This window comes from Pristis pectinata, chromosome 24, assembly GCF_009764475.1.
Source record: "Pristis pectinata isolate sPriPec2 chromosome 24, sPriPec2.1.pri, whole genome shotgun sequence".
Lineage (NCBI taxonomy): Eukaryota > Metazoa > Chordata > Chondrichthyes > Rhinopristiformes > Pristidae > Pristis > Pristis pectinata.
This window is the reverse complement of record NC_067428.1, coordinates 35,674,769-35,684,082: the sequence shown is the minus strand read 5'-3', so window position 1 is coordinate 35,684,082 and position 9,314 is coordinate 35,674,769. Positions and strand designations below refer to the sequence as shown.

The 9,314-nt window shown below is 45.2% G+C and overlaps 1 protein-coding gene across 2 annotated transcripts in view; it reads right to left on the bottom strand.

The window, feature by feature from the left end:
- Nucleotides 1-218: 218 nt before the first annotated feature.
- The window catches only part of rfxank (regulatory factor X-associated ankyrin-containing protein), an 830,559-nt gene continuing 821,463 nt past the window's right edge, over nt 219-9,314 (bottom strand). For both annotated transcript variants that reach the window (XM_052037714.1, XM_052037711.1), the window contains exon 10: nt 219-343. The gene's annotated coding sequence lies outside the window, so the exon portion shown is untranslated. The remainder of the gene's footprint in view (nt 344-9,314) is intronic.

Genomic DNA, 9,314 nt, shown 5'->3' with positions numbered 1-9,314 from the left:
TACCTTGATTTGTCCTTCCAAAATGCAACACCTCACACTTGTCTGCATTAAATTCCATCTGCCATTTTCTGGCCCATTTTTCCAGTTGGTTCAGATCCCTCTGCGAGCTTTGAAAGCCTTCCTCGCTGTCCACTACACCTCCAATCTTAGTGTCATCAACAAACTTGCTGATCCAATTTACCACATTATCATCTAGATCATTGATATAGACAACAAACAACAATGGACCCAGCACAGATCCCTGAGGCACACCACTAATCACAGGCCTCCAGTCTGAGAAACAATAATCCACTACCACTCTCTGTCTTCTCCCACACAGCCAATTTCGAATCCAGTTTACAACCTCTCCATGGATTCCTAGTGACTGAACCTTCTGAACTAACCTCCCATGTGGCACCTTGTAAAAGGCCTTACTAAGGTCCATGGAGACAACATCCACAGCCTTTCCTTCATCTACTTTCTTGGTAACCTCCTCAAAACACTCTACAAGATTTGTTAAACACGATCTACCACGCACAAAGCCATGCTGACTATCCTTAATCAGCCCTTGGTTGTCCAAATACTTGTATATCCGATCTCTCAGAACATCTTCCAATAATTTACCCACTGCTGATGTCAGGCTCACCGGCTTGTAATTACCTGGCTTACTTTTAGATCCTTTTTTAAACAACAGAACAACATGAGCTTCCCTCCAGTCCTCCGGCACCACACCTGTGGCTAAGGACATTTTAAATATATCTGCCAGGGCCCCTGCAATTTCTACACTAGTCTCCCTCAATGTCCAAGGAAATATCTTATCTGGCCCAAGGAATTTATCTACCTTTATTCACTGTAAGGCAGCAAGCACCTCCTCCTCTTTAATCTCTATATGTTCCATGACTCTATTGCTTGTTTCCCTTCCTTCCATATCCACTATGCCGTTCCCTGCATAAATACTGATGCAAAAAAATTGTTTAAGATCTCCCTCATCTCCTGAGGCTCCACACATAGACCACCACTCTGATCTTCTAGGGGACCAATTTTGTCCCTTACTATCCTTTTATTCTTCATATACTTGTAGAAACCCTTTGGATTTACCTTCACATTATCTGCCAAAGCAACCTCATGTCTTCTTTTTACCTTCCTGATTACCTTTTTTCATATTTTCTTACTTTTTCTATACTCTTCAAGTACCTCATTTGTTCCTAGTTGCCTATACCTGCTATACACCTCTCTCTTTTTCTTAAGCAGATCGCCAATATCCCTTGAAAACCAAGGTTCCCTATGCTTTTTAACTTAGCCTTTAATCCTGGCAGGAACATGCAAACTCTGTTTATACGCAATCCTCACATGACCTTTTTCCTCCTCCTCCTCGCTATCTGTTCAAACACTGTGGTTCCCCTCCCCCTGCAAATCTAGTTTAAACCCCCCGGAGCAGCACTAGCAAACCTACCCGCAAGAATGTTTGTCCCCCTCCAGTTCAGGTGCAAACCGTCCCGTTAGAACAGGTCCCACCTTCCCTGGAACAACGCCCAATTATCTAGAAACATGAAGCTCTCCCTCCTGCACCATTTCCTTAGCCACGTGTTTAGCTGCATAATCCTCCTATTTCTAGCCTCACTAGCTCGTGGCAGGGGTAGCAATCCTGAGATTGCAACCTTGGAGGTCCTGTCCTTCAACTTTGCACCTAATTCTCTAAACTCTCTTTGCAGGACCTCCTCCCTTTTCCTATCCACGTTACTGGTCCCTACTTGGACCACGATATCTGGCTGCTCACCCTCCCTCCTGAGAATATCAAGAACTCGATCCGAGATATCACGGACCCTGGCACCAGGGAGGCAACAGACCATCCGGGATTCTCAATCTCTCCCACAGAACCTCCTATCTGTCCCCCTAACTATCGAATCCCCTATCACTACTGCTCTCTTCTTTATCCTCCTTCCTTTCTGAACTGAGGGTCCCGTCTCAGTGCCAGAGACGGGACCACTGCCACTTGTCCCTGGTAGGTCGTCCCCACCAGCAGTATCCAAAACAGTATACTTATTGTTGATGGGAACAGCCACAGGGGTGCTCTGACCTGTCTGTCCATACCCCTTCCCTTACCTGACAGTCACCCAGTTACCTGTTTCCTGACCCTTAGGGGTGACTATCTCCCTGAAACTCCTTGTCGCCATCTGTGATTATTCCAACAAGAGTGGTGTCGTGAATTTGTAGATGGCGTTGGAGCTATGCTTAGCCACACAGTTGTAAGTATAGAGAGGCAGCTAAAGAGTCTGTGCCATGACATGGAGTCATAGAGTCATGGACTATGGAATCAGGCCCTTCGGTGCAACTTGTCCATGTCGACCAAGGTGCCTTCCTGAGCTAGTCCCATTTGCCTGCATTGGACCCAAATCCCTCTAAAGCTTTCCTATCCATGAACCTGTCCAAATATCCTTTAAACATTGTATTTATACCTGCCTCTACTACTTCCTCTTGCAGCTCATTCCATTTTCCCACCACCCTGTGTGAAAAACTTGCCCCTCAGATCCCCTTTAAATCTCTCTCCTCTCATGTTAAAACTAAACCTTCAGTTTTAGACTCCCCCATCATGAAAAAAAGACCGTGATCATCCACTTTATGTCTGCCCCTCATTTTATAACCCTCTATAATGTCATGCCTTGGCTTCCTTCCTTCCAGGTCAAACAGTTCCAATGTATCCAGTTTCTCCTTGCAACGAAAGACCTCCTCTAGATTACTTTTTTTTTACTCATATATATTAACTGTTATGATTGTTATCCTGATCTCTTTGCACCATGTGTATGATTACTAATGTTATATATATTACTTTGTACTAATTTGAAAATTAATAAAAAGATTGAGAAAGAAAGAAAGGAAGACCTCCAGTCCGGGCAACAGCCATCTGAATCTTTTCTGCACTCTCTCTATCTTAATCACACCTTTCCTATCGTATGATGACCAGAATTGCACACAATATTCCAGGTGCAGTCTCACCAATATCTTGTACAGCTGTAACATAACATTCCAACTCTTGTACTCAGTGCCCTGATCAATAAAAGCAAAAATGCCATATGCCTTCTCTATCACCTTGTCTACTTGTGTCGCCACTTTCAGGGAACAATGTACTTGTATCCCAAGGTTTCTTGGTTCAACAACAATTCCCAGGGCCCTGTTATTTACTGTGTACGTTGTGCCCTGGTTTAACTTCCCAAAATGCAACACTTCATATTTGTCTGAATTAAATTCCATTCCTTGGTCCACTTTCCCAGTTGATCTAGACCCTAGATTGTTGTAACCTCAAGCAATCTTCTTCACTGTCCATCACACCACCAACTTTGGTATCATCAGCAGATTAACAAATCATACCACCTGCATTCTCATCCAAATTGTTAATATACATAACTAACAACAGAAAATTGTAAATTGGTTTATTATTGTCACATATACCAAGGTACAGTGAAAAACTTTGTTTCTTATGCCATCCATACAGATCCATACAGATTGTCTGGTATGGCAAATCAAATGCGCAGGAACATAAGAAGCTCTCGAGAGTAGTGGACTCTGCCCAATACATCAAAGACACATCCCTCCTCACCATCAGTAGTATCTACAGGAGGTGCTGCCTCAAGAAGGCAACATCCATCATCAAAGATCCCCACCATCCGGGCCTTGCCATCTTCTTGCAGCTCCCGTCAGGCAGGAGGTACAGAAGCCTGAGACCCCACACCACCAGATTCAAGAACAGCTACTTCCCTTCAACCATTTGGTTTTTGAACCAACCGGCAAAACCCTAATCACTAGAGTTTAGCAACACTATGACCACTTTGATCACTTTGCACTATAATGGACTAATTGTGTTCTTTCTTGTAAAGATTGTGTTTACTTTATGCTTAATTTATGTTTCTCTTGTGAATGCGGCTTACATGATGCTGTGTGCCTGTGATGCTGCTGTGGGTAAGTTTGTCATTGCACCTGTGCACACATGTACTTGTGCATATGACAATAAACTTGACTTTGACTTTCAGATTTCATCACATCAGTGCATTGAGGTAGTACAAGGGAAAAGCAATAACAGAATGCAGAATAAAGTGTTACAGTTACAGAGAAAGTGCAGTGCAGACAGACAATCAGGTGCAAGGCCAAGATGAGGTAAATTGTGAGGTCCAGAGCCCATCTTATGGTACAAGGAGACTGTTGAATAGTCTTATAACAGTGGGATAGAAACTGTCTTGACCCTGGTGGGACGCGCTTTCAGGCTTTTGTATCTTTTGCCTGATGGGAGGGGGGAGAAGAGAGAATGTCCGGGGTGGGTGGGGACTTTGATTATGTCGGCTGCTTTACCGAGGCAGCGAGGTGTAGACAGAGTCCATGGAGGGGAGGCTGACTTTCATGATGTGTTGAGCTGTGTCCACAATGCTTTGCAGTTTCTTGCAGTCTTGGGCAGAGCAGTTGCCGTACCAAGCTTTGGTACATCGAGCTAGAATGCTTTCTATAGTGCATCTATAAAAATTGGTGAGGGTCAAATGGGACCTGCCAAATTTCTTTAGCCTCCTGAGAAAGTAGAGGCATTGGTGGGCTTTTTTGGCTATGGCATCTACATGGTTGGACCAGGACAGGCTAATGGTGATGTTCACACCTGGGAACTTGAAGCTCTCAAACCTCTCAACCTCATTACCACTGATGTAGACAGGAGTATCTGCACCGCCCTGCTTCCTGAAGTCAATGACCAGCTTTTTTGTTTTGTTGACATTGAGAGAAAGGTTGTTGTCATGACACCATGTTACTCGGCTCTCTATCTCCTTGTACTGTGACTCATCGTTATTTGAGATTCAGCCCACTATGGTGGTGTCGTCTGCAAACTTGTAGATGCAGTTAAAGCAGTATCTGGCCACGCAGTCATGAGTGTATAGGGAGTAGAGTAGGAGCTGAGGACACAGTCTTGTGAGGCACCAGTGTTGAGGATAATCATGACAGAAGTGTTGCTGCCTATCCTTACTGATTGCGGTCTGTTGGTCAGGAAGTCAAGGATCTAGTTACAAAGGGAGGTATTGAGTCTGGTCAGGGAGAATGAGGAGGTGATAGAAAGGAGTTATAGGCAGGTGGTCACACTGGTGCCATGGGAGACAGGCAAGTGGGTGGCAGACAGGAGGGGGAAGGGGAAGAGTCAGGTACTAGAGAGTACCCCTATGGCTGTACCCCTTAACGATAAGTTCTCCTGCTTGAGTACTGTTGGGGGAGACAGTCTATCTGGTGGAAGCAACAGTGGCAGTGCCTCTGGCACAGAGTCTGGCCTCGTGGCTCAGAAGGGCAGGGAAAAGGAGGGGAGGGCAGACTCGGATGATAGCTTGCCTCCCAGGTGCCAGGGTCCGGGATGTTTCAGATCACGTCCAAGATATCCTGCAGTGGGATGGACAACAGCCAGAAGTTGTGGTACATATTGGTACCAATGACACAGGTAGAAAAAGGGATGAGGTCCTGAAAACAGACTACAGGGAGTTAGGAAGGAAGTTGAGAAGCAGGACCACAAAGGTAGTAATTTCAGGATTACTGCCTGTGCCACGCGACAGTGAGTAGAGGAATAGAATGAGGTGGAGGATAAATGCATGGCTGAGGGATTGGAGCAGGAGGCAGGGATTCAGATTTCTGGATCATTGGGACCTCTTTTGGAACAGGTGTGACCTGTACAAAAAGGAATAGTTGCACTTGAATCCCAGGGGGACCAATATCCTGGCGGGGAGGTTTGCGAAGGCTACTGGGGAAAGTTTAAACTAGAATTGTTGGGGGGGTGGGAACCGAACTAGAGAGGCTGAGGAAGAGGTGTCTGGCTCTCAAATAGAGAAAGCTTGCAGACAGTACGAGAGGGGAGGTAGGCAGGTGATAGGGAAGGGACGTGCTCAGACCGACGGTTTGAGATGTGTCTATTTTAACGTAAGTATTGTGAACAAGGCGGATGAGCTTAGAGCTTGGATCAATACTAGGAGCTATGATGTGGTGGCCATTACAGAGACTTGGATGGCTCAGGGACAGGAATGGTTACTTCAAGTGCCGCATTTTAGATGTTTCAGAAAGGACAGGGAGGAGGGCAAAAGAGGTGGGGAAGTGGGACTGTTGATCAGAGATGGTGTCGCGGCTGCAGAAAAGGTGGACGTCATGGAGGGATTATCTACGGAATCTTTGTGGGCGGAGGTTAGGAACAGGAAGGGGTCAATAACTTTACTGGGTGTATTTTATAGGCCGCACAATAGTAACAGGGATATCGAGGAGCAGATAGGGAAACAGATCCTGGAAACGTGTGATAATAACTGAGTTGTTGTGATTGGAGATTTTAATTTCCCAAATATCAATTAGCATCTCTATACAGCAAGGGGTTTAGATGGGGTGGAGTTTGTTAAGTTTGTTCAGGAAGGTTTCTTGACACAATATGTAGCTAAGCCTACAAGAGGAGAGATTGCACTTGATTTGGTGTTGGGAAATGAACGTGGTCAGGTGTCAGATCTCTCAGTGGGAGAGCATTTTGGAGATAGTGATCATAATTCTATCTCTTTACAATAGCATTGGAGAGAGATAGGAACAGACAGATTAGCAAGGCGTTTAATTGGAGTAAGGGGAATTATGAGGCTCTCAGGCAGGAAATTGGAAGCTTAAATTGGGAACAGATGTTCTCAGGGAAAAGTACAGAAGTAATGTGGCAAATGTTCATGGGATATTTGTGTGGAGTTCTGCATAGGCATGTTCCAATGAGACAGGGAAATTACAATAGAATACAGGAACCGTGGTGTACAAAGGCTATAATGAATCTAGTCAAAAAGATAAGAAAAGCTTACAAAAGGTTCAGAGAGCTAGGTAATGTTAGAGATCTGGAAGAGTATAAGGCTAACAGAAAGGAGCTTAAGAAGGAAATTAGGAGAGCCAGAAGGGGACATGAGAAGGTCTTGGCGGGCAGGATTAAGGAAAACCCCAAGGCATTCTACAAGTATGTGAAGAGCGAGAGGATAAGACGCAAAAGAATAGGACCTGTCAAGTGTAACAGTGGGAAAGTGTATATGAATCTGGAAGAAATAGCAGAGGTACTTAATGAATACTTTACATCAATATTCACTATGGAAAAAGATCTTGGTGATTGTAGTGAGGACTTGCAGCAGGCTGAAAAGCTTGAGCATGTAGATATTAAGAAAGAGGAGGTGCTGGAGCTTTTGGAAAGCATCAAGTTGGATAAGTCACCAGGACTGGATGAGATGTCCCCCAGGCTACTGTGGGAGGTGAGGAGGGAGATTGTGAAGCCTCTGGCGATGATCTTTTCATCATCAATGGGGACGAGAGAGGTTCCAGAGGACTGGTGGGTTGCGGATGTTGTTCTCTTTTTCAAGAAGGGGAGTAGAGATAGCCCAGGCAATTTTAGACCAGTGAGTCTTACTTCAGTGGTTGGTAAGTTGATGGAGAAGATCCTGAGAGGCAGGATTTATGAACATTTGGAGAGGTATAATATGATTAGGAATAGTCGACATGGCTTTGTCAAGGGCAGGTCCTGCCTTACGAGCCTGATTGAATTTTTTGAGGATGTGACTAAACACATTGATGAAGGAAGAGCAGTAGATGTAGTGTATATGGATTTCAGCAAAGCGTTTGATAATGTACCCCATGCAAGGCTTATTGAGAAAGTAAGGAGGCATGGGATCCAAGGGGACATTGCTTTGTTGATCCAGAACTGGCTGGCCCACAGAAGGCAAAGAGTGGTTGTTGATGGGTCATATTCTGCATGAAGGTCGGTGACCAGTGGTGGACCTCAGGGATCTGTTCTGGGACCCTTACTCTTTGTGATTTTTATAAATGACCTGGATGAGGAATTGGAGGGATGGGTTAGTAAGTTTTCTAATGACACAAGGGCTGCAGGTGTTGTGGATAGTATGGAGAGCTGTCAGAGGTTACAGGGGGACATAGATAGGATGCAAAACTGGGCTGAGAAGTGGCAGATGGTTCAACCCAGATAAGTGTGAAGTAGTTCATTTTGGTAGGTCAAATATGATGGCAGAATATAGTATTAATGGTAGGACTCTTGGCAGTGCGGAGAATCAGAGGGATCTTGGGGTCCGAGTCCATAGGACTCTCAAAGCAGCTGCACAGGTTGACTCTGTGGTTAAGAAGGCATACGGTGTATTGTCCTTCATCAATCAGGGAATAGAATTTAAGAGCTGAGAGGTAATGTTGCAGCTATATAGGACCCTGGTCAGACCCCACTTGGAGTACTGTGCTCAGTTCTGGTCGCCTCACTACAGGAAGGATGTGGAAGCCATGGAAAGGGTGCAGAGGAGATTTACAAGGATGTTGCCTGGATTGGGGAGCATGCTTTATGAAAGCAGGTTGAGTGAACTCAGCCTTTTTACCTTGAAGTGACAGAGGATGACGGGTGACCTGATAGACATGTATAAGATGATGAGAGGCATTGATCGTGTGGATAGTCAGAGGCGTTTTCCCAGGACTGAAATGGTTGCCACAAGAGGACACAGGTTTAAGGTGCTGGGGAGTAGGTATAGAGAGATGTCAGGGGTCTAGAATGGTGAGTGCATGGAATGGGCTGCCAGTAACGGTGGTGGAGGCAGGTGCGATAGGATCTTTTAAGAGACTTTTGGATAGGTACATGGAGCTTCGAAAAATAGAGGGCTATGGGTAAGCCTAGCAATTTCTAAGGTAGGGACATGTTCGGCACAGCTTTGTGGGCCGAAAGGCCTGAATTTTGCTGTAGATTTTCTATATTTCTACGTTTCTATGAGTTTCAGGCCTAGGAGTTTGGAGATGAGTTTTCTTGGGCTTAAAGTATTGAAGGCAGAGCTGTAGTCAATAAATATTAGTCTATCATAGGACCGACCTAACATTGGACAGGGGCACCTGCACCAATTCCTGTGGCACACCACTGGTCACAGGACTCCAGTCAGATAAGCAACTCTCCACTACCGCCCTCTGACTCCTCCCACCAAGCTAATGTTGTATCCAGTTGGCTAACTCACCCTGGATCTCATTAGATTGCACCTTCTGTACCAGTCTATTATGTGGTACCTTGTCAGAAGCCTTGCTAAAGTCCATGTGGTCAATCCTCTTGGTCACCTTCTCAAAAAACTCAATCAAATTTGTGAGACATGATTTCCCACACACACAGCCATGCTAACTATCCTTAATCAGTCTTTGCCTCCCAAATGCAGGTAGATCCTGTCTTTCAGAATCCCCTCCAGTGACTTTCCCACCACTGATTTTAGACTCACTGGCCTGTAGTTCTCTGGCTTGTCCTTGCAGCCTTTCTTGAATAAAGGTGCAACACTTGCCATACTCCAGTCTTCTGGTAC